At 47.7% G+C, this 26,020-nt stretch overlaps 1 protein-coding gene across 2 annotated transcripts in view; it reads left to right on the top strand.

The window, feature by feature from the left end:
- Positions 1 to 26,020, top strand: part of ANKDD1B (ankyrin repeat and death domain containing 1B) — a 679,018-nt gene that overhangs the window by 235,008 nt on the left and 417,990 nt on the right. The window lies entirely within an intron of this gene.

Below are 26,020 nucleotides of genomic sequence, written 5' to 3'. Positions count from 1 at the left end.
GCGGTCCTGCACCCTCCTCTTTATATTAAGGATCTCCACCCTGCCATCACTTTGTCAGCATTGAAAAGGTGCTAAACTGGGTGCTGTTGAGCAACCGGCTCATGTAGACGTGAATCTGAACTGCCCTGTCAGGGCTACTGTAATCTTTCCGAAAAAATCTTTCGGCAGCAGCGGAAAATAGATTACTGCACTGCCATTTGATACGACTACAGATTGGCTCATCTCCCCAGCAAAAACAGAGAAAAACGGAGCCCGGGAACCTTACTTTGACTCCACTGAACAGCTGAGGACGGAAGTGCTGTTTGCCATCTTGGCTTTGTGTCCGGAACGGAGGGAGCTCTAGCCTGGCAGTGACTAAAGCAGTGACTGGTGGTTCGAGGAGCCAAGCTGACATCTGAGAGATGGTCCCCAGAAGGAGAGCTCCTGCTCAGTATATACTCTCCGATACTCGGGGACGGAGCGGAGCCCCCAGTGAGGTGGTGTGAATTCTAAAAATGCTATGCTATGGAAACAAAATATAACAAGAGATTACAGAGACACAGGAATCAGATTATTTCAAAGCAAAATGCATCTTTATTCCATGCATTTCAAAATGTCACTAATTACTAACAAGCAGAGCACTCTCTAGTAATGAGTGCATTTAGCATCCCAGCAACCCCCAACCATCCCAGCAGCTCTATCTACACCCACACAGACAGCCTCCAAGACTAAAACTGTGAGAATGTCTCCTTGCTCTCTCAACCAGTTGTGAGACAGCCTCCTCCCTCTAGCTCGCGGAACCTAACCTAACCCAACCTACCGAACAGAACAGCAACCTACTCTCATACAGAACAATGACACATTCATTTTTCATTTGTGTGCGTAGAAAGCATTCCATTTCAAACTACGTGCATCCTATACTATGCATGTGCGTACATAATTTCAGCCAGCATAGCATAATCATACTGTACTAGTTTATGGTGACATGTCCTTTATTCGAAGAACAGAACAGCAAGCATATCACTAAAATTCTTTCTCTCTCACATCGAGACAGTCTCATCTGCAGAAACCAAAACATTTCTCTGCAGTCAGCCAATGCTGTTTTCTCTAACAGTCTACCGAGAATCATTTTATTATGGAAACATCACTTCCACTGTGTGTTCGTCTGCAAACTCAATTCTCTCTCTGCGCTCAGCAAAAAGCCAAATTCATATGGACAAGACACAAAGCACATTCTCTAGCGCCTCGAAACACACTACAATGTGCATTCTACAAAACAACAAGCTAAATATACCTAATTACATGACTATTAGCAAATATCGATCTAAGATCAAAACAAACAATAATTCATACTAAATGAATACAAGAAAGAATGAATGAATAAATTGATGAATGAATGGATTAGCTCATGCTAAACTATCATAGATGAATGCAGGCTAACAGTGGGAGAAGGAGCTGCAGTGGTGCAGGGGGTCTGACGCTGTGCTGGAGATCCCGTTGAGGGGGTGATTGGAGGAGGCGGTGGAGAACTGCCCGGGCCGCAGGCAGTGAGTGTGGAACCCACTGGGGATAACGTTGCTGAGCTCTGTATAACCCTGTGTGTTGCATCATATGTAAAACACGCCGGGACACGTAAGGAACTACAGAGCTGGATACTGAGGGACACACTGGCCCTCATTCCGAGTTTGGAGGTAAGTAACGTCCCTTACTGGCATGGCGCAAATAGCGTGTCCGTGCTGGCACCAGTCTGCTAATAGAGGACTATTACAACTTCGCGGGCACAAGCTTTGCGCCATGCCGATAAGGTACCTAGCGCTATGCGACAAAAGGCTACCAAAAAGCCCTTACCAGCATCAAGCTAAGTGCAGATAACACTACCGACATAGCTCAATGCGTCATTAGCGGTGACCGTAAATAGCGGTGATTGTAATTAGCGGACATCTTTAAAACACAATCCATTGCCACCCTCAGCACATAGGACCCCTGGGACACTGCTGATCGTCAGAAAACTTCGTCCTACAAGATAAGAATGCCGAAGGCCCTGAAGAATGGATCTGCCCGCCTCAGAAAGGAAAGATTTAATCAGGACGAGCTCCAGATGCTTGTGGACACTTTGCACGAGCATGCTGGCACAGTCTTCTCCAGCAACATGAGGAGAGAGGCAATGCTACGTAAAAAAGAGATCTGGGAACTTCTTGCCCAGAAGGTTAGTGCAGTGGGCAACATAGCCTGCACAGTAAAAGACTGCCGTAAGCGATGGGACGACAACATATTATCCGTCTATCACAGCCAGGCCAAGGAAACTGGAGGAGGACCAAGTTCACCCATAAAGCTCACCCCGTGGGAGGACACATGCGCAAGCATGATTGGGACGGAATCCATTGAAGACGTAGGCGAGATGAAGTGTGGCGACACTACATCTGGCGATGGATGTGAGTGTCCAAAATAAACACTGCTATGCCAAATCTGATGAAAGTCAACACCAATGTCAGTACAAAAAGTCATGCCATGGTCGGCCACACACACACACACTTCCTGTAAAGTAGGCCGGAGCATCAGAGACACATGATGATGCCTGGTGCAAGGCAATATCGTACATGACACATACCACACAAAGTAGGATATTCCACAAGGCACACAGCGTGCATGACCAAAATAGTATGCATGTCAGACAGCACTGTTCCTGGCCAACATGAGTTACGCCGACATATGCCTGCATCAACCACCCATGTATGAAATGACGTGCCCTTCCCAACACAAATGCCTATTACCCACAATTGTGTGGATGAGCAATTGTCCCAATGTATGTATGATGCCTATCAAAACATCACTCATGCCGTCCCTCTCTTCCACCCCCACAGACAGTGACCATGACAGCGATGAGCAGGAGGCCACACCCAGGAAGAGGTCCCAGGAGGACAGCGACCGGCCGTCAACCTCCAGGGGACAAACCAGTGGGCGCCGTGTACCAGCAACCAAGCCACTGCAGGTACACATTGCACCTGTACCACCATGGCCCGTGGAGGGCACAGCACCACCACCCCCACCCACTGTCCTGCCAGGAGACACCTGCGAGACACCCCATTCGGAGGAGTCTAGTGTGGCTAGGGAGGTGGCAGCCACGGCACCCCTGACAGTGGATGACAGCCAGGAGGACATCTGGGGCACCATGGAGGACAACATTATGGATGTGGTCCATACCCCAATCCAAATTGCATCCCCCCCAAGTATCATCGATCGATACCGGGAACACCACTACTCCAGAGCAGTCCGGCCATGACCACACCCAGGGACATCTCAGTACAGTTTTCAGTGTTGGGGACGATGAGCAGGCTGGGCATGACAGCCAGGTTCCCAGCACATCCACAGGGGCACCCGCAGGGCCGCAGCGGACTGACCTGCTCACTGCACTCGTTTGTACAGGACAACCGCCAGGCCAGAGAGGAGTGGCGTACAGAGTTAGCTGCACTAGGCCGGTCCATTACAGACAACACCAGCCGCCTCTGCGAGGAGGTCTCGGACCTCAGGCAGGTGCTAGGGCACATCGGGGATGCCTTGGAGGCAGGACATCCCGCCTCACAACCTCAGCTGGAGGCCACACTGTTGTCCTGCTGTTCCACCCAAACAAGCCCTCTCCGATCGTCGGTCCGTGCACAGCACCGCCGGGACATGCCACCCCCTGGCTCAGGGAGTGCCGAGTGAATGTTATTGCAGCCTCATGTAGGCTTCGGGGACTCAATGGAACTTGTGTGAGGGAGTTGTGGGGGTAGGTGGAGGGAGGTGAGGGTGTGTGGGGGAGTTGTGGGTGGAGCAGGAGGGGGGTGAGGGTGTGTGGGGGAGTTGTGGGGGGAGGGGTGAGTGTGTGTGGAGGAGTTGTGGGGGGTGGGGAAGGGGTGAGGGTGTGTGGGGGAGTTGTGGGGGGAGGTGCAGGGGGGTGAGGGTGGTGGAGGGTTTTGTCACTTACGTTTATATTGTTACATTCAATACACCGGTTGTTTGAAAAAGAAGACCTGAGTGGACATTCATCAATGCGCATGTGTCATTTAATCATTTACAGTGCATAGGGTACCTGTACCCACACACCCAGTGTCCTCTGTCCAACCATCATGTCATCCTCTGCTGACATGTGTGTCAGAAATATTGTGCAATGACTGACTGGTGCACAGCACGTCCCTCCTGTGCATCGGCAGCGTGATGATGTCCTGCCACATCTTCATCTTCCCCTTCATCTTCATCAGGTGGTAGCAGTTCAATGTCAGGGGGCAGGGGCACGTTCCGGCAGATGCACATATTGTGCAGCATTACACATGCCATGATGATCTTGGCCACCTTCTCATGCCTGTAGAGGAGTGCCCCACCCGACCGGCTGAAGCAGCGAAATCGTGCCTTCAACAGGCCAAAGGTCTGCTCGATGACCAGACGGGTACGGGTATGGAAACGATTGTAGTCCACCTCGTGCCTGTCTTGTGGGTTTCGGACAGGGGTGAGGTGCCACGGCTTCAAGGTATAGCCACTATCACCTGTATGAGAGGAAAATGAAGGTAAACATCAGGGGAATCATGAGGGACAGCGGTACTAGTCACACATGCCAGCAGGTTATCGTTGCCCACATGCACTTGTCCCTGGATGCATTGATGCCATTTTCTGTCCCTCCATGTGTCCTGTGCCATGGTCTAATGGTGTGGGTTGCATCTTGAAGATGATACATGGTGTTCACTGCCGTCTTGTTGCACATGCATCGTGTATGCATACAGCTGTGTTAGTGTCAAATTAGTGAGGTGTTGTGTCCTATGAGATTTACTTAGGGGGTGCGTTGGCAGTAGTCTGTGCAATATTGGGCAATCAGCATTGATCATTCCCATGGTGACATGCAGCACTCCTGTGAGTGTGCTGGCCCTGTGCCAGACAGTGGATTCCCTAGTAGGTTCAGTTTGATGCATTCCCAGGGATGCATTTCCTGTGTGGTGATATGCTGGAGACAGCAACATGGTGCATATGCACTGCATGGTGCAGGATGGAGTTACGGAGGGTGAGGGTCGCTGATGGGTGGTGCACGTGTTGTGGGATGTGGGGTGGTTTCCAGTTAGTCATGTCGTGATAGGTGTCGACCTTACTTCATTCATATGGGATTGGTGTGTCTTGTACGGTTTGTGATGTTTTGGGCACAATGTTTGGTGATGTGCACATTGTACAGTCACATCAACATTGGCAGCATGGTGTTGTGTGCATCTCTCCCCCCTTTTCAATGCCATGTGCCAGTCCTGCTACTTACCAAGCAGCCAGGCACGTCATCCAGCATTTCACTCTATGAAACGTGGTAGCGTGGAGTTCCGCAGGACCAAAGAGTCATGAGTCGATCCTGGATATGTGTGATGATCTTGCTTGCATCACATACCATCTGCACATTGATGGAGTGGTATTGCTTGCGGTTGCGGTACACCACCTCCATGGCATGCGGGACCACCAACTCCACGTGTGTGCAGTCGAGGGCACCTACACAATTTGGCATGCCTGCCAGTGCATGGAAGGCAACTTTTGTATCAAATATCTCATGGGGAGTCCGTGGTAGGGATATGTAGTCCCTTGTGTGCTTGTGAACGGCATCCAGCACTTGATTCAGTATCCTGGTAAAAAAGGGTTGAGATATGCCATGCATGTGCCCCACTGTGTGCCGGTAGGTGCCTGTTGCAAGGAAGTGGAAGCACAGACACTGCCTTCAGTAGAGGGGGGATGGCGGTGCGTATTTCAATGAGGCACACTATGTCGTCGTGTATCAGGTCCACTATGGTGGTTATGGTGTCCCTGTCCAGAAGCTACAGGGTGTGGATCTGCTCTGGGGTTAAATTGAAAGGACTGTCTCTGATGCGAGGGATTGGGGGTTGCCGGCGTGGTAACGGTGTCTGCACTGGTGGGGCATACTGGACCTGTCTCACCCTCCTTCTCCTCCTGCGTCTCCTCTGTGGTGGCTGCTGTTGTTGTTGTTGATGTTGTGGCAATTCAAGCAAGTCCTCCAGCTCCAGTAATGCTACTACTATTGGAATCATCTTGGTGTGGGAGGGGGTGTGGTGTGTGGGTGTGCTCCTTTTGTACTGGGCCAGACTCCATTACCTCCACCTGTGCTGATTGTGTGCACCTGTGGCAGTTGGGAACATTACTCAGGGCATTTAACGGTAGTTTGGCGATGCCGGTATTTACGGCAAAACAGTAAGTACTTTTTCCGACTTCATGAGGCCGTTATTTGCATCTCCGCCTCACTTGGGATCTACTCGTTTACGGCATGTCGCTAATGCCGGCATGGTGGGTCATGTGCGCGCGCCCTGACCGTTATTAACAGCTCCGTACTTTACAATGCCGTTAATAGCGGTCTGGTAGGTCAGAATATCCTATAGCGATAATCGATGCCGGTATTCCTTTACCGGCATCGTTTTTCCCTTAGCACCAACCTCGGAATGACCCCTACTGTTTTGTAGCACGATCGAGGGGCACTAGGGACTGGAGCTGCCTTGTACTGTGAGCCCCATACCCTGCCTCATGAATACCAGTTGCTGATGGTGAAAGGCACACGAGACACGCAGCGATAGACTCGAGCACCATGCAGGTGTGATTGGGAAGTGTACTGGGGGAGCGCCCAGAGACCCTGACTACAGTAGAGTGTGACGTGGAACTGCAGAGACATCTGTGTGGGGCTTAGGAGCTAATGGCAACCGGTGGAAGGTGCAGAGTGCCCTGAAACTGCTGTGGCTGTGAGGTGCAGAGTGCGCAGGCCCCCACCACATGGACCCTGAGACGGAATCCCTACTGGCTCATCCTAGACTGCTAAGGGTCCCTGCAAAGAGGTACGGGTAGCCCATGGTTTGACCATCTCCAAGTAGGAGTGGAGAAAGACACATTGAGATCTTTTAAAACTTTAGGCTGGTGATTTGCGCTGGTTGCACCCACTGACCTGCCTCTACACTTAGGAACTCCGCTACCTTCTGCCGCATGTGAAAACACGGAGTGTGGTGCCGATTGCCTACAAGAGGTGAGGAGAATCTGGAGGGTTAAAGGCAGCGGCTGTATGCTTGGGACGTGGATTTGATGAAAGTCACGCCCCGGAAAGGGACTGTGCAGAATAAAATGGACCGCTACACAACAAGGGTCCCTACACCCTCTTCCGCAGCACAGGAGCAGGTGACTGCAGGTAGGAAAAATACTAGAGAGGGGCAGAATATATCACTCTCAGACATTATGGCCGCCATAGGTGATTCCAGGTCTTCAGTTGAAACCACAATTGATGGTTCGGCCTCAGAGGTCTCCTTACTACAGCAAGATCTGCACAATTTAACTTCACGGGTGGGAGAGACAGAGCAGCGCATATTGGACAGTGAGGATGCACTTATAAAGATGGAGGTTCAGCTGGCGAAGATGTCACAGAAACTTGTCACCCTGAAGAATCGCGCAGAGTATAATGAAGGTGGGTCCCATCGCAATAACCTCTGCATACTTGGGCTTCCGGAGAGGGAGGAGGGACACTGTATGGAGCTATCCCAACGAGACGTTCTGTGACTGGTTCCCCCCATGCACAGTGATAGTGTGCCTCCTAAACTACAGCGACCGAGACACACTTCTACAAATGGCAAGGGTGACGGGCCCGATCACTTACAATGGTAACCGAATTGGCCTTTTACCAGACTTCACGAGGGAAGTACCTAGACCGAGACAGTCCTTTGACTCGGTGAAGAAGAAGCTAATGTCACTCAACATCAAGTATGCACTCTTATTTCCAGCAATGCTTAAAAGGAAGCCTGGGACTGGCTGGAGACACATATCCTCTCCGGCCCACGCTCAGGGACACCAATGAATCGCCCCATTTGGGGTGACTGCATGGAGATGTCTCCAATCTTGTTTGACATGCAGAAATCGCGCATTGACGAAGTTGAGTGAAGTTAAGCGATGGAAGGAGCCCAAGGGACATTCTGAGGTTCAAGACTGCTACTGATAGGAATCCTTTATGAAGCGTCCCCTGGCAGGGGACTAGGAAGAGCTAGGCTGGATCTTGGAGGCAACCCCAAACATGTTTTCATGGTTTATGTAGGTTCGGGCGACAGGTACTTCTCTTTGGGGGAAGTGCAGGGTGGGGGGTGTTCTACAGTTAATGGGAGGAGTGTGGGGTTGGGGTATGCTGGCTCGCACTACAGTTTGTGGTTTCACGAGTTGGGTTGAGCTGGTTTGTGTTGAGGAAGTGTGGGGAGGTGGGATACTGGTCAGTATCAAAGCTTGCTGATTGGGGCTTAAGAGTTGGGTTGAACTGGTCTACCTCACGTCCGCTTGATGTGGAATCAGGGCGACAGGTGCTTCTGGTTGGGGGGAGGCACAGGGTGGGGGCATAGGGGTGTTCTTTCTTACAGTTCAGTTTCGCTGGTCGCTTAGCTCACCAGGGAGGCAGGGTGGACAGCACAGGCATATACTACACCGACTGGCAGAGGGTGTGTGGGTTGGCTTGGGAGCCCCAGGAATAGGGGTAAAGACACTACCCCACAGGGCACACAAGACACATCTCTGGGATTCCAATGGCACATGATGGGGGGTATCTCTGTTGACATGGAAGGTCAATGGGCTAGGCTCCAGCATTAAACAGAGATTGGCACTCCAATTCCTCAACAGGCATTCACCGGACATTGCCCTCCTAACAGAAACACATTTGGTCGGCACAGAATTCAGGTACTTCAAGAGGTCCAATTACGCACTGGTCTATAATGCAGGTTTCTTGAGAGGGGCAAGGGGGATGATGGTTCTCATACACAAGACGGTACCATTTCAACTGAGGATGGTGCAGGCAGACTCGAGAGGGCAGTTTGTGGTGGTAACCGGGGATATGTGGGGGAATAGTTGGGGTATCGTGGCAGTATACGCAACCCCGCCCCTCACGCTTGAACTCCTGAATGATCTCCAAATGACAATAATGACTGACCAAGCGGACATGTAGGTGCTGTGGGGGGACTTCAACGAAGTCATGGAAATGGGTAGGGACAGATCACACACGGGCAAAAGAAACCTCAACCTCCCAACCAAGCTACACTCTTTCATGATCATGCTGGGACTGGTGGACGCATGGAGGGCACTACATGGCGCAGAATCTGGGTTCTCGTTCTTCTCCAATGCACACAAGTCTCTATCCAGGATAGATTACTTCTTTGCCCCACAGTGCATGGCACACAAGTTGTTGTCTGCGAAAGTTCTGGCGAGAGGCATCTCGGCTCACTACCCCTAGTCATGGTATTGAAAGATGGGCAAAAGAAACCTAGCATAGCCTGGTGCCTCAACGCATACTACTTGGCTATGCTGGAGGTGATGGAGGGTCTATCCAATAGGATGGTGGAATATTTTGCTCTAAACGAGGGCTCAGTTGACAGCCCAATCACACTATGGGAAAGCTACAAGGCGGTTCTTCGAGGGGAGGCTCTCTCTCTTGTGTCGGCGCACCGTCAAAAACATGCCCGTCCAATACAGGAGGCAGAGGAGCTGGCGTTAAGGAAGGAGGAGGAGTTCCTCGAGTCGGGGTCCCAGCTTCACGAGAAGTTCTAGTCTCAGTGCAGGAGGCCTTAAAAAACGTGGCACTAGACAATGCATGGGTAGCCCATTGGACGGTACGTAGCCAAATACACGAAATGGGAGACAAGGCTGGGAAAACCTTGGCCTTGCTGAAAAGACAGGACAGGTGTAAGGGACAAGTACGAGCCATACAGGACGCCGGGGGAGGGATGATAACAGAAGACTCAGACATGGCTTGGGCATTCGCGATCTTCTATTAAGACCTCTACTCCCCCCAGGCGCTAGCAATCGAGAAGGACGGATCAAATATCCTCTACTCGATAACGATCCCCCGCTTCTCGGAATAGTAGATGCTGGATCTCGAGGCCGAAATCACAGTGAAGGAGGTGGCAGCAGCACTGTCCCAGCTCCAGTCTGGCAAGACCCTGGGACCCAACGGTTTTCTGGTGAAAACCTGTAATCGACTAGGTGAACCATTGATAGGGTATATGCACTGTATTTTCATAGAAAGCAGAAAGAGCGGGCAACTCCTCCCAGACCTCAGGAAGGCATGTATTGTAGTTATCCCTAAACCTGGGAAACCACCAAACCTCTGTGCCTCCTACAGGCCAATATCGCTAATTAATGGAGAGACTAAGGTCCTGGCATGGGTCTTAGCCTACAGGCTACTAGGTTTGATAGACTCCCTGATACACCCAGACCAATGTGGATTCATGCCTTCCAGGTCCACTTGGATGAATCTGCTCAGGGTGCAGTTTGCCATTGACCAGGCCTCAGCGATATCAGACCCAGTAGCACTGTTAGCCGTGGAGTTTGAGAAGGCATTCGATTCGGTAGGGTGGGATGCCTTATGGGGACATGATGGGCCATATGGGATCTGGGGATAGATGTATGTCTTGGGTCAGACTCCTGTATTATTCTCCTGAAGCAGTGGTGCAGGTGAATGGGGTGTCTCCAGGGCTTTCGCATTGTGTCAGGGGACCAGATAGGGCTGTCCCTTCTCCCCCCTGCTTTTTACGCTTGCCGTAGAGCCGCTGGCGATAAAACCTAGGGCGGCAGAGGAATGGTCGGGATTGACATGGCCATGGCGGCTGGGGGGAAGACCGGGTCTGGCTCTATGCAGACAATCTCCTTATCTATTTAAGTAGTTATGTGACCTCCTGCCCTGTGGTGACACATATCGTCACAGAATACCAGAGGTTCTGTGGACTTAGGGTGAACAAACAAAAGACAGTCCTCTCTCCTCTTTTGTGGGGAATATAGGGCCATCCCCAGACAGTGCCCATACTCGATTTGGTCTCTGACTTCAAATATTTAGGCATCTGAATAGACCCAGACCCAGGCGGCTTCCTACGCCTCAACCTACAACCGGTGATAGAAAGATTCTCAGCCGATGTGATCCACTGGCAATCCCTCCCACTAATGCTAATGGGTAAGGCGGCACTCTTTAAGATGTTCCCGAGATTCCTCTACATCCTCCAGAACACCCCACTTCCCATCCCCAAGGTGATCTTTACATCTATTGATGGCATCCTCCGGGGACAACTCTGGGGGCGGGGGGAACAACCCTGCATTGCTCTCAAAACCCTGCAGCGCTCAGTTTGGGAGGGGGGAATTGGTCTGCCCAGTCTCTGCACCTATTACTGGATGACACAATTGGGGTTGGTGAACGACTGGCTTCATGGTGACCCTGGGCTCCCACACATAGGGATGGGAGAAAAGGAGAATGGGACCTACACCCCTGCACGTACTATACAGAGACGGGAAGGGGACTGTGGAACTCCCGGAGATGATGCAACACATTCGTCAAACCTGGCTAGAAGTTCATCACCACATAGGCTGGGGTGGGAGACAAACACTGGACCAGCCACTCTGGAGCAAAGGGCATAACCGCAAGGTCCTGAAAATGGGTCACTTTGTGAACTCGGAGGTACAAGGGATTAGCACCCTTGTGGACATAGTACAGGAGGGGGATCTTCTGGCATTTGGGGTTCTGCAGGAGAAGTTTAAACTGCCCAATAAGGACTACTACAGACACCTGCAATTAACGCGTGCCATTGGCTCTTAGTTTCCCGTGTTGGAGGAGGTCCTAAACTGCTCCCCCCAGAGGCTAATATTCTCCCAAAACGAATTCCAACTAAGGTCACCTCCATGCTATACCATGTCCTCATGGCTTTCGGGCCCAGAAGTTGTCCCAGTTTAAAGAGAAATGGGAGAGAGAGGTGGGTACATTGTAGCCCGAGGAGTGGGTGGAAGCATTTATTGTTCACACAGGACAACGGAATAGATGCCAGGCTTCGCTTAATGTAATACAAAATACTACATCAGGCATATTACTACGGCAATGGCAAGGTGGGGGGTAGTGGACAATGGGTTATGCCTGAGATGCGGGATGGCAGAAGGTAGCTTCTTCCACATGGTGTGGAGCTGTGACTTAATTCAGGACTTCTGGCGGAGGTGCATCTGTAAGATATCTGGGGTGTTGGGGTCTTCAGTTCCACAGGACCTGAAACTGGTGACACTGGGAATCTGGTGAGTGGTGGAATTCACCAGACATGAAAAGACATTTCTCGCTGTGGCACTGGGGCTGGGGAAGAGACTTACAGCTGCAACGTGGGGCTCTGTGGAAAGACTAAGCCTCAGCCTCCGGGCCAATGAGGTGAACAGATGTGCGTCCCTTGAAAAGCTAATATATAATGCCAGGCGTTGCCCCGGGAAGTTTCAGAAGGTCTGGGGGAGATGGACGGGTACTGTGTGAGAAGTGAATATGAACTGCCCTAGTGGGTGGACATCACTCCACACATCGAAGGAACTGTAGCCTGGCACCATCCTCTCCCTGCTAGCCGGGGATACTTATGTATTCTATGCATTGTCTGATATTATTGATATGCTGTAACCAAGCTCGAGCGACCATTGATGTTTCTTATGTGGTTTTATTGAAAATAATAAACAGATTTATAAAGAAAAAGGTGCTAGACACAGACGTGCTTTAACACTTTTGAATCCTCAGGGGGATTCTCATTGTTTCTGCAGGCAGGGTGGAGTCACGCAGCGGGACATATGCCACCTTGCATATCCGCAAAAACCTTTGGCTTCACACCAGCATGACATTTTCATGCAGGCGTAATACCAATGGATTCCTAATTTACCTTTTTTTTCTACTACGTTACGTTTTGGAATTAATGAAAATTGCATGGAGGGGACCGATTTGGCGCTCCCCTCCATTTAATTGTTTTCTTTTTTTAAACGTTGTCCTTGGTTAGCAGTAGTTGTACATTTTGTGTGCATTTTTCTATATGATCATGCACCTGGTCGGCAGTTGTTATTGAATTTCTTCTTATAGAAGCATATCAGAATCTATAATGATTTGATCACAGGGCACTCCCCCCTGAATCTGAGCCCCCTGATTTCGACCTCTGGGCGGTTTTCAGATGTGCACACATACTGTTTTGCCTGTATTAGAAATCATTCCGACATTGCATACCTCTTTACTGAAAGCCCGTGGCTTCGTGTCTCCTAGATGTGAAGGGATGCTGGGTCTATAGAAGTTCCTATGCTGTTTTAATTTCTTTCGCAGTGCTCATCATGCCATAAACATACATGTCAGTCTGTTTTCCTGGAATAAAAACATAGAGCAGATTATGCGGAGGCCACGCCTGATCTGAAACCCATGCAGATATAAACGTGAACAGGAAATATTTGCTTCTGTTCGGGCAACTGCGTTGTAAATGTCTGCTGAGAGAACCATGCTCCTTAATAAGCCTGCCGCATTCTTCTTGTGAGGGGCAGAACCGGCGCTGTCCTAGGTTTTACCTACAAGCTTCTTAGTTCCGTGCCCCAAAGGAGAGGCGTCTGCTACTCCACTCCATGGCCTAAAACAGGATATGAGCTAGTCCTTCCACGTGGGTCGACCATGTTCTAGCTGCCCCTTAATTGAACTGGTCCTCCACAGGTTTCCAACTACACCCTAAAAAGAATAGGTCCTCCCACGGAAGGTCACCCATGCCCTAGAAAATAGGAGAACAATGCTCTGAAAACCGATCTCTCGAATATTGAGATCTCCATAGAGGTGCAGCCTAGTCTAAGCAGGATGGCTGCAAGCAAACTGATCTCCCAAAAGAGACTCCAACTGTTCTTTATTTAAAATAGTCCAGTAGAGTGTCCATAGAGACACCGGCATATGGCGCCTGCTCCATGGATTTAAAAAGGAAGAGTGAGATAAGTGTACAAAAGCGCGAAGGAAGATGAGTGTTCCAATGCGTCTATATGTTAGGGTGTAACCAAGATGAATACATTGTTGCCAAGCGGGAACCCTAAGCAGCGCTGTGTAATGTAGCGGTATGGAAGACGTTGTTGAACAAGACCGCCATCACCCGCACTCTGCATGCTTGTGTAAATTACAGCTTTGCTCTCACTTTTAAAGTACACAGATATTGCACAGAGGAGACCGCAAACGCGGGCCCTTCCATGCATATACACCCCTCCACACAATATTGATCAGTTTTCCGCATAGTTGGTAATGTAACCCAGAAATTAGGGCAGACCTGTGTTTGCATGTGACATATGCGCCATTTGCAAACTGCACCAAAAATGCCTCCCACCATGTACATGCATGGCATGGTGTATTTACATGTATTACTTAAGCAAACGATACATGTCTTACTTAAGCAAACAATACCAACCCACCCATACTCTTAGGTCGGAGGATCAACTCCTTGTAATTCCTAAGATGAAGTGCAGTTCTAGAGGAGACCGGTGCTTCTCAGTGACTGGACCCAGATTGTGGAATAGTCTCCCGTTATACCTAAGACAAGCTAACTCTTTGATGAGTTTTAGAGCAGGTCTCAAAACATATCTTTTTAAATAAACTTACGATCTTGGATTATTTTTTAGTCTGTGTTGTATTTAATAGATTCAGTCGGTCCTCTCGGCCCTCTGTTTTTCATTGTTTTGTTCCATCTGTGCCAGGATACGATTTAGTTCATTGTGTGCGTATTTACAAGTGCTTCAAAATTCAAAATTCAAATTCAAGCTATATCCCCCTGAGCGGCGGAGGCATTACCGACTCAGATAATGCCCCGGGGCCCATAGTTATAGGCCCGAGCGAAGCAAGGGCCTTAACGAAGGCCCTGGGGCATTACCAGAGTTGGTAATGCCCCCACCATGTGGGGCATATAGCTATTAGTAGCCCGGCCCGCAAGATCTCCGTGACCGGAGCACTAAAAGCATTATTTTTTTGTCCTCAAACACTGCGGCGTTTCGGGAAAGAAAAAAAAAAATGACCAAGAAAATGGCCGCCGGGAAAGGGAAAAGGGAGTCTGTTTTCCTTTTCCATGGCGGCCATCGGGAGCAGACGCATTGGAAACACTTCTGTTCCCAGCGCATTCGCTCCCGAAGAAATAAAGAGAAGAAGGTAAGTGGGGTTGGGAGGGTGGTATGAAGGGATGGGAAAAAAAAATGAAAAAAAACATACCTGAGTCCCCGGTGGGGTACGATGGAAGCCTCCAGCCACGTGGATTCCCGCTCCGAGTCTCCACACGGCTGGAGGCTGCCCTCGTCCCCCCCTGGAGACAAAGCAGACAGAAGGTAAGTTGGGGTGGGAGGGCGAGGAGGGGGGAGTACAAAAAAAAACATACCTGAATCCCTGGCGGGGGACGAAGGTGGACTCCAGCCGTGTGAAGGCCCGGAGGGGCTACCACGCCCCCTGCCGGGGCCAGAGGCGTGAATCCGAGAGATTCCCAGCCGGGTAATGCCCCGGCGAAGGCCAATCAGAATGGTCCTTTCATTTTGATTGCGCCCTCGCCGGGTACTAATATAGAATCCTCCTACTTTTTGCATGTTCAAAAAGCTGTTGGATTTCATTGAAATCCATAGCAACTCCGCCAGCATCAAAATCAAATGTTTGCGGAGATGTTCCTACATCTGTCAGGTGGAGAAGGTGGCAGCGGTGGGATCATACATTTCAATCCAAACCCCGGCTCCACCTCAGAAGTAATTGAAGATCACCCTTTGCAGTGAAACGTCACAGAAGCATGCGTAAACCTCTTACGCTTTAATGTAACACTGCAGGCATTTCCATGATGAGCACTAATGTGTTAATGTCAATGTCTATGCACCCTTACAGCGTGAGGGGGAATTGCACAGGTGCTGAAAGATTTTTTAAGGGTCCATGTGAACCCCAACAGGACAAGTGGTGGCACTGAGCGCTCTGCATGAACTAATTTCCAACGGGATAATGATATGATTGGTTGAGGGAGATCGGAGTGTACTCAGGTGTGCTGGGTCCATAACCCCTCTCCTGTTCTTAGAAGCAAGTCGCGTACACTGAAAATGAACCATGGTTAAATGTGCACACGATTTACACGAAAACTGTGCCCGCCTGCGATGATGACCTTCTGAAACGCACCTGTGGGTGAACGGTAAGCTGACATTACTCTCCCATAGTGAACTGAATATGCTCATCAAGAGTCCACCGAGCTCCCATCCCCAAACCACCCCAGAGGGAGCTCCTGCGCATAATTACAATGAGGCTACGGAATTTTCAACTTAAGATGGTCATCCGAAAGGTCTACAGAGATGCGACCCCAGTACAAATAGAGGAAGCGGATTTTAGGATATACAATGACTACTCAATGGAAGTGTCTAGAAGACGAAAGGCCCTCAACCCAATCTTCAAGGCTCTAAAGTCCACTGATCACAGGCACTATTTTAAATTCCCGGCAATTTGGTGCATCCAGCTAGACAGGCAGTGGCACTCCTTTGAGGACCCAGAGACAGCATGGCGCTTCCTGCAACAGCAGAACCTAGTGACAACAGACTTTGTACGGTGAACCGCAGAACCCAAACGAACAAACCGCTCCCCCTCACGCCGCTCAGGTCGACAACAAACCTGGGGGAAATGGAAAAGAACATGCAGAGGGCCCGGATGGAAAAAAACAAATGGGTGAAGGTGGGGACAACCCAGCACAGTAATAAGACTTGTAGACAATGAAGGCTATCAAGGGAAGACCCCTGCTCCTACAAAACTCCCACACACACAGGAGCGACACATTGAAAGAACCTAAGGATCACCCCACGGTCAATAAGCTGCAGAAAGCAAACAAGACGATGGATGCTACATGTTGAGCACCACAATCCTCCTTGCAGCAGAAATAGACTGCACATTAGGCGCACACCATGGTGATAAGTGAAGGGTACCACACAGATGCAACCTTCGTCACCGGCGGCCAGCATTTGTCTGGCAGATGAACCCTAAGACCACAATATGTCGGGAAGGGCAGGGACCATATGGTCTGCACCCATAAAACCCATATATGGGCTTCTAGGCCAAGTAATGGGTAGGTGCCGTATGGTTGGCCCTCCCAATGTTCCAGTGTATTCTCATGTTTATGTTTATAGTTATTTTTCTGTACATGTTCCTGTTCTGACAATTGGTCGGGGAATAAAATTTCTGATGTGCTCAAACATTACAAACACAACAATACAGGCGACAAGGCTACCCACATTAACGTACAGTGGCTCAGATTACACTGATAAGCCGTAATATCCAAGGGTTGGGGCACCCCATAAACCGTAGGCGAATGATGAACCTTCTGAGAGACCTCCAAGGGGACATTGTATTTTTGCAGGAAACCCATTTAAATGAAATTGAATTAAAAAAACTAGAGCGCTGGTGGGTAGGAACGGCAGCCCACTCACCATGTCAAGGGAAAAGGGGGGTTTCTATTCTTATTCATAGGCAGGTCCAGATGCATGTACAGAATATCTGCAGCGATGAGGAGGTGAGGTATGTTCTGATCCAGGGCCGGGTACACCACCACCCTATCACACTACTAAACATCCCACCCCATGACTGACACCCCGTCCTTCTTTACACGCACATTTGCAACCTGCGCGCAATACATGGGGAACATAACCATAGTGGGAGGAGACTTAAACGTCACCCTGGACTCTATCACAGACCGTGAGAGCACCACTACCGGCAACCAAACAACTCACAGGAAACAAATAGCCCTCCAAGAGCTGATGAAAGATTTACGACTGAAAGACATCTTTGGCGACACGTACATGTGAACCATCGGGACTATACAGTCTATTCTCATCGACACCTCAGCTATTGTAGAATAGATTACTGGATGGCCCCCGTCAACATTGTAAATATAGCCACGGACTGCACGATACTCCCAACCACCTTTTCAGATCATGCCTCAGTACACCTACACATAGCACTCCCAGACACAATACGCAAAACCCTGACATGGCGCCTAAAGCTACGCATGCTCAAATACCCAGATCTTAACGACCATCTACAAGTAGACTCAGACCTCTTCTGGGAATCAAACCTTGCCCTGGGATACTCACACCATAAGTGCTGGGACTCTTTCAAGGCCTTCCTAAGAGGCCAATCCCTAAGAGGCCAATGAATATCTTGGTGGTCGCATAAACTCAAGGCATGGGGGGAGACAGAAGCCCAATTGACGAGGGAACTCAGCACAATAGAAACGCGACACAAACAGACCAGGGACAGTCAACTTCAACCCCAGCTTAGAAAATTAAGAGCGGAAATTAAGCAACTCTCTGCTGCAAGAGTACAGAAATCCTTCATGAGCTGGTCACAGGCATACTATCTGGAAGCGATTGACAGCTACATATGATGGCACTACACTTAAACAAAAACAGGCAGCACAAACGATTGTCTCCATTAGAGATGCCAGCGGCCAATTACTAGTAGGAGGCGACCAAATCAACAACCGATTTGCAGAATGCTACCAAGAATTATATACAGCATTAGACACCTGCTCAACTCAAAACATGACCGCGTTTCTTGACTCACTGACACTACCACAAATACCCGGAGATCGTGTAGATGAACTAAACGCCCCCATTACAACAGTATAAATAAACATGCAATCTCTTCGCTCTCCCCAGGGAAAGCATCAGGACCAGCCGGGATCTCCATCGACCTCTATAAATCTATGAGTGAAACAATAACCCCCAAACTAGAAGCAGTATTTAAAGAGGCAATAAACCAAAGACAACTTCCCCGATCAATGTTAGCGGCAAGTATAATAGTATTCCATAAAAGTGGCTGAGATCCAGAAATATGCAGCTCATACCAGCCAATGTCGCTGATTAACGCAGACGATAAGATACTAGTGAAATGTCTGGCACAATGGATAGAAGGGATTCTCTCATGCCTGAACCACAAAGACCAAACAGGGTTTATCCGCAATAGGCACTGAAGTGCAGACTACTACATATTCTGGCCGGCGACAGAGACCCGGAGGACATGGTCCTCACAGTAGACGCAGAAAAAGCGTTCAACAAAGTGTAATGGAATTTTATGTTCCTCGCCCTAGCCAGATACGGCCTCCCCCCATACCTATTACAGCTGATCAAATTGCTATACACCGGCCCCACAGGATCAGTAATCACCAATGGCATAGCCTCCCCCCGTTCAATCTCCAATCTGGAACAAGACAGGGATACCCTTTATCGCCTTTTCTGTATGTGCTCTCTATTGAGCGAATAGCCATCAAACTTCGCAATGAACACAGATAGACAGGCATATATCAGGGCACGAGGAACACTGCGTCTCCTTGTATGCAGGCGATCTTCTGTTATACATAAGCAAATGCCCTACTCTCTGCCATACATACGGGCCCTACTCCAGAAATTCGGCCCAATGGCAGGTTACAAGATGAAATGGAGAAAATTGGAGGTCCTAACACTAAGTGCAGATATCCCATGGGACCCTGGCGGGGTTGCTCCTTTTACATTGCAAACTCATCATATCAAATACCTAGGGATCAACATAAGCGCTATCCTCGGCAAGCTCTGAGATTTGAACTACCCACAGGTCCTAGACAAGATCAAATCTGATTTGGGCAGGTGGGACACTCTTGCCCTTTCCCTGACAGACAGGATCAACGCCCTATAGATGAATTCATTACCCAAGCTGGTCTACTTAACCATGATGCTGCCCATCAGTCCCTTGCCTAAAATGCTCAGAGAATTATACAAGGCTATCGCAAAATGAATATGGAGGGGTACAAAAGCGTGACTCCGCCTCAGTATACTGCTTGAGGCAAAACAGACGGCAGACTACCAGGCAGCCCAGGTCTGCTGGGTAAAGTGATGGCTGGACACAAGCGATAACACCAGCTGGATGGCCATGGAACTTGCCCTGATGCTCCCACTGACCCCTATGTAGACTATGGCCATCCCTATGACCAGACTTCTGCCGCAACTTAAGACTCACCCAATCCTGGGACCAACAATTAGACAGTGGCACTGGGTACGATCTGCACAAGGGTTACCAATTCAGAAAACGCCATCTTGGTCAAGTGTACAGGCGATATTAACATATGGGCTCAAACAAAATGTACACCCCAGACAGGACGTAGAATGGGCTAAAGTGAGGATCATGGATAACTGTGATGGGGACACCCTGCTGCAATTTTAAGCAGCCGGCCAATATTGGGGCTGGAACAGGGCAACTGGCTCTGCTACCACACAATACAGGCTGCAATCCTCAAACATACATCGGAAACGACTCGCCAGAACCCCACAGTCCTGTGTGAGCTTGAGATGGAACAAGATCTTACTACCTTCCCACATCTACGCACATTTTATAACATGACGCTACCTAACAATTTGAGCAGAAACCACACCCTGATGGCAACATGGACAGAAGATCTAGGCATACTGATTGATACCGCAAACATATATGACTACTTTACGGCTAACCCGACAGTCTCTTTGAACATCAAAAATAGGGAAATCCAATTCAAAATAATTCAACCTTATATTACACCAAACTTTATGGAATGGGCTGGTCCCCCACAGCTGTATGCTGGAGAGGCTGTGATAATAGAGGCAGCATGGGCCACATGATATGGTCATGCCCTGCTCTCACCCCGTTCTTGTGTATGGTACATAAGCAAATCTCAGATATAGGCGGGGCGGATATCGCACACGCACCCAACACTATGCTATTTGGCACAAATAGAACTGAATGGCACGCAGGTGCACTGACGCGCAGATTTATGGGGTTGATGCTCTTGACGGCGCACAAATGATTGCTCATACACTGGAAAACAAGATCACCACCCACTACAGCAGAATGGACCACATTCCTCTCCAGCCCACCCACCTACTACCAATGGTGGACGCAGCAAGGTGTGGGCGATTCTGGGAACTGCTGGAACAATACATATGAGTAACCCCCCCCACCCTCTATTCCTCTCCAGCCCTCCCAACTACTAGCCCCCTCCCACCCATGTTATAGGAGCGAACTGGTAACCATCGAAAAAAGGAATTGAACCTAGTCGGGCCGGGGTGAACATCCATTACCGTTAAAACAGAATATTGTCAATCATAACCCACTTTAAAGATTCTGCCACAAGGAGCCTACAACAAATGAAGCCAGTGCCAGCAAAAACCTCAAAAACCACACAAAGAAAATCACAAAAATCACTGAAGTATGAGCACGTCAGGGGGTTAGAGGGCGGTAGAAGGGAAAAATAAAAAGGTTGGTGGCCAGTTTAGTCACAATGTTGTTTTTTAAATGGTAGACTCTGATATATGGGGCCCGCCCCGATACAGTAAAGATGCTTCATGATATAGAGCGTCAGGGGACCACTCCGGTGGTGATAGTGCGCGGTACAAATATCCTTTAACATTAACATTAACATACATGTACGTTTGAGAATGTTTTGAAAATAAAAACAGATTTTACAACAACAAAAAGGAATGCTTAAGGGAAGATTGCAAGAAGATATTTCTGCCTCTTTCACCTGGTCATTTGCCAATGTAGCCGCAGTCATACGTGTGCACTTGTGCTATTTCCGAAGAGAACATCTTTGGAAATGGTCATGAGAACTTGTAACCTGTAATTGGAAATATCCAACAAACATTTCTATACTTAATGATGCTCCTACAGTTTTGAGGGTTAAAAGTAGATGTATTAGTATTAAATGGAACAATCGGGTTTTGCACAAGATTGCGCTCTGGCTTCATGACTTTGGCTTTGTTCGTTTGTGGATGTAGGCGTTAGTAGGTTCAACGTCTATAGGTAAGAACCTCTATTGCAACTCCTTTGAAAAATTGGTGGGCTGGATATTAACAAAAGCACAACATTACATTCATCTATCCAAACTAAATTGCAAAGGATTCCTTGGCTTGGCTACATTTTCAAAGCCCTTGGGGAGGCCAAACATAGTGCTCTTTTCCCGCCTGTTGTATTAGTAACTAAGGCAGAGGGGAACAGCCATAAATCTGTGTTGGGTTAGGATGTCTCGAGGAAGAGAACACTCTTAGAGTATGGAAATAAATCTGGCCAATTTCATACTATGATCAGTAGGACCTCTGTGATTCAACCATATTTAACCTAGAGTTCACGCAAAAAAGATTGGTGGCTAATAACAATGGCAAGGTTTGACTGCCTCCTTCTGCAAGGGAACACAGCTAATTGGAAAGGGTTTTCAGACTCCGCTAGTTGTCCGGTGTGTGAACATCTGCGTGAAGACTTGGCTCATGTATTGCTATTCTGTATTGGATATGCAAGGATACGAAGAGTACCTTTGATACCTGCACTAAAGAAGGCAGAGATCCGCCACTATAAAGTAGCACTCACATTTCTTTTGAGTGCGGACTCTTGTTTGCACTGCTTGGGCCCTGCTCTCTTTTCTGAAGAGAGCAATGTACTTTAGAAAGGGGCTGATGAGGCTCCAGGGAGAGGGAGGTCCTTAATGAAATGGTGGAATGTTGGAGGAATTGTTTTTATAGTGGTTCGATTCAAGAATGTATGATATGGTCTTTTGCACTTGATTTTAAGGAATTATTTATGAATTGTGATATTTTATGGATGTATGTGATATTGTTTCTTATGTTTGATGGATCTTTGCATCCGAATAAACTTGTTTGACTGACTGACTGAAATTCCAGACACACCTGTAAGGGATTTCAATCAGGCACACACCCAAGTCTCGCCTTGCATGTATTGCGCAAATGAAACCCTTATTTTATTTTTGTCAATAAGTTCAATATTCTGAACGATATACCACTCATATCACACCCTTCACAAAATACCCCCCAGGTCACACTGAACCAGGAATCAGGCTAGTTTGTAAAGGTAAATAAATATTTATTTATTTATTTTAATATTCAAATCACACATAGGTTTATTATATATATATATATAAATATATATATATTTCCAAACGAAAGTTCAGCCCGGAACAGGGCAAAACCAATGGATTGCACTCCACAAAGCAGCTGAATCAGGAAAATCCAGTCGTCAGCAAATGAAGGGCTCAGACGGCAAAAACAGTTAGCACCAAATGTCCTTTATTTAATCAAAGTGCATCAGAGAGGTGAACCTGAAGAGCACAACGACGCGTTTCGCGGACCTCCGACCGCTTGATCACGTAAGTAGGGAGAACATAGATGGAGGACTCATTTAAGCAACGCTTGAACTCTATGGTAACAGTGCATAGAGAGGACCTAGACACACAACAATACAATGTATGATTCACTTGGCGGCCATATTGGAATGTGCAAATGGCAGCATGTTCTTTGATGTATCATCAAATAAATAAAATGCAACACTGTATGATATCAATCAGCAATCACCAATTTCAAACTGACAAATAGCCTGCACAGCCGCAAAATTCAATAAAGTGGGAACTAAAAAAAGAGACGGAAAACTATGCGTGTACAATGCGTGTAAAATACAAACATGCAATGGATAAAACCACAGCAAATGCCGCTGTCAAATGAAAACCCTTTATGATGGGCCATTAGAGAAAACTAATGCCGTTATTGTTGGCATACTCGGCTAAGTCATACTGTCTCAATAATTAGTCCACCGAGTTGAATTTAGAAAGTGCGCTAGGTCCATACGTTTGCTAAATGCATGAAATCTCATGGTCAGTAGTATCACAATGTATACATATACTCAGGGAGTTCATCATGCATATGGGGTTAAAAAACGGGAAAATTCAAGTCATGAATGGCTGTATATATGGACAGAATAAAGTGCCTAGTGCAAGAATAACCAATAAAGTGCAAAGTGCACAGCAGCCTGAATACAAAGCAGGGGAAATAAAAAGAAAGATAAGGAAGGGTAAAAAGGAAGAGGTACCACGAAAGGAAAGCGGAAAAAGAGTAATGAGAAGATGTGGAATAAGGCTGAAAATCTCAACAGCATATATATATATATATATATATATATATATATATATATATATATATATATATGGGGCAGCAATTAACCAAAGGGTGACAATACAATTCACAAATAAGCAAAGCAATTGAATTCACTTATAAGGAGGTAAAATAGAAAACACAGGGAAAATGAACAGTTTGTTTTGCACACAGATAGCGTTTAGGTGAATATTCCCCCTGCAAAGTTTTGTTTAAATACAATTGAGCAATCCTACACCAATGTGAGTAACCAGCAGGTATTCAGGAATAAAAGACAAGGTCTAAAGTTTATAGGCAATCTTCCCTCCCCAACCAGAGAGAAAACCGTTGGGCCAAATGACACTTTTAAACTGACAGATGAAAACTGGCTTTGTGAAATACTGCAAAAGGGTGCAAGAATGCTTAAATGGATAGAAATTCTAAGGAAAGCAGCACTAATCAGGTCCTAACATACATGAGTTATAAGATAAACAACAGTACACACTTCATATCAGGATGGGATGGAAAAAGCACTTTGAAATGGGGAAAAGACACGTGTAAACTTGTGAATTTTGCAAATCCGCGGCAAACTTTTACTATATGATATTGAAGAAAAACGGGTCAAATACACTGTTCCGCGGGTTTTAATTGTGGATGTAGCTAAGGATGTTAGGTACCAGTGAGAGTTGAAATGTCATTTCTATCTTTAAAACTGAAGGAGTTATAGAGGTTTTAGTGAGAGGCATTTTTGCAAAATAGACCCGAAAATGAAAACAGAACTGCGCTTCTGAAAATGGCAGATGTGTTTGATTACGCTATGTTACGACTATGAAAAAGAGAATGCCACATATGGATCTTACAGTCACGTGATCAGCGTAACCCGTCCCATTGTGGATACTCTACCTCTTCCTGGGATTTACTTTAGTTATCCAGAATCACTAGGGAGTTATGGTTTTGGAACACAGGTGAGACAATCAGTGCAAGAAGGATTCTAACAATACTGGAGTTCTGAATTAAAGATGGGATGGGTTGAGATAGGGATAATACAATGCAAATATATTATGGGTCACTGTTCTTCCCATTAATACTTACAGAAGAAGTTATTAAATTGGACCGTCAGCTCTGGTCAATGAATTGGATCTGGTCTACTGGCAGCAGGGCACCTCTAGCGGGATTGGATCAGCAAGGCGGTTCTGGTCAATTTGGACTGCACCTCAGACTGGATTTGGATGGGCCCCTTCTGGTTACTGGACACGGTAGATAGCAGGATGCAAGTTTTCAGCGGGCAAGCCATAAAGGTAGCAAGCCAAGCTGAATCAGAATTAAATCCCTTCAGGTTTGGGATGTTTGAAATTGGGTCAGGCTAGCAATAATTTTGCAATGCTAGAGTCTGGATTCTGCAAAGAAATCTGGATCTTTCAAAGAATTCTGCAGCAGCTACAAGATGAAAAGTTCTGGAATAAGGTGCTGCGCGGACATCTGGATGGGTTCTGGAAGCAGTGTGTTCTGGAAGCAGTCCCCCTATGTGTAGTGAAACACCTATATTTATCCATTACAAAGTTTACAGCATGGTCAGAACTTCAAAACACACCCCCATGGTTGTGAGTGGCTACAGGCATGTGCTTTGTTTTGTTTGGCAGCCTGAACAGAGCTGTCATTTTATGATAGGATTTAGGAACTCCCACCTGGATTTTGACCCAAAACATACTTTTGCACAAATGTACATTTCTACCATTATGTACCCTCATAAAATTGCACACATTGGACCTCATTACGAGCCCGGCAGTAACCTGCTGGTTTTTCCAGCTCGGTTACCGCCGGACTCGTATTACCATTCCGCCTCCGTGATTACAACCCCGGTGACCCTGGAATTCCGGAGGCGGAATTCGGTAAATGCCCATTCCCATTGAGTCCCGTAGGACTCAATGGGAATGGGGACCATGGAAACACTGGCACCATCCCGCGATGGTGCCAGTGTTTCCACGTCCGCCTGCAAGCGGACGGTGTTAAACCCGCCAGGCCAGACCTGGCGAGAATGACACCTCCGCCTGCAGGACTCAAGATCACCCAGTATGGAAATAATGGTGGCGGCGGGTTTACCGCCACCGTTATTTCCATACCGGGTGACTCGTAATGAGGCCCATATACTTTATATTCGATTGTATACATTTACATTCACTTCCCATCTTTGTGAGAGCTGTATTGGTCATTCTATGGATTTTTATCAATTTTACCCATAACACTTTGGATTAATCATTTCTAATTTGATACATCTCTGGGTCTGGGCGCTTATCAGTGGATCATGTAAGTTTGAAACATTAAT

The sequence above is a fragment of the Ambystoma mexicanum genome, chromosome 6p, assembly GCF_040938575.1.
Source record: "Ambystoma mexicanum isolate Mex_15411 chromosome 6p, UKY_AmexF1_1, whole genome shotgun sequence".
Classification (NCBI taxonomy): Eukaryota; Metazoa; Chordata; class Amphibia; order Caudata; family Ambystomatidae; genus Ambystoma; species Ambystoma mexicanum.
The sequence above is the reverse complement of the archived record's forward strand: the minus strand, read 5'-3'. Positions and strand labels throughout refer to the sequence as shown.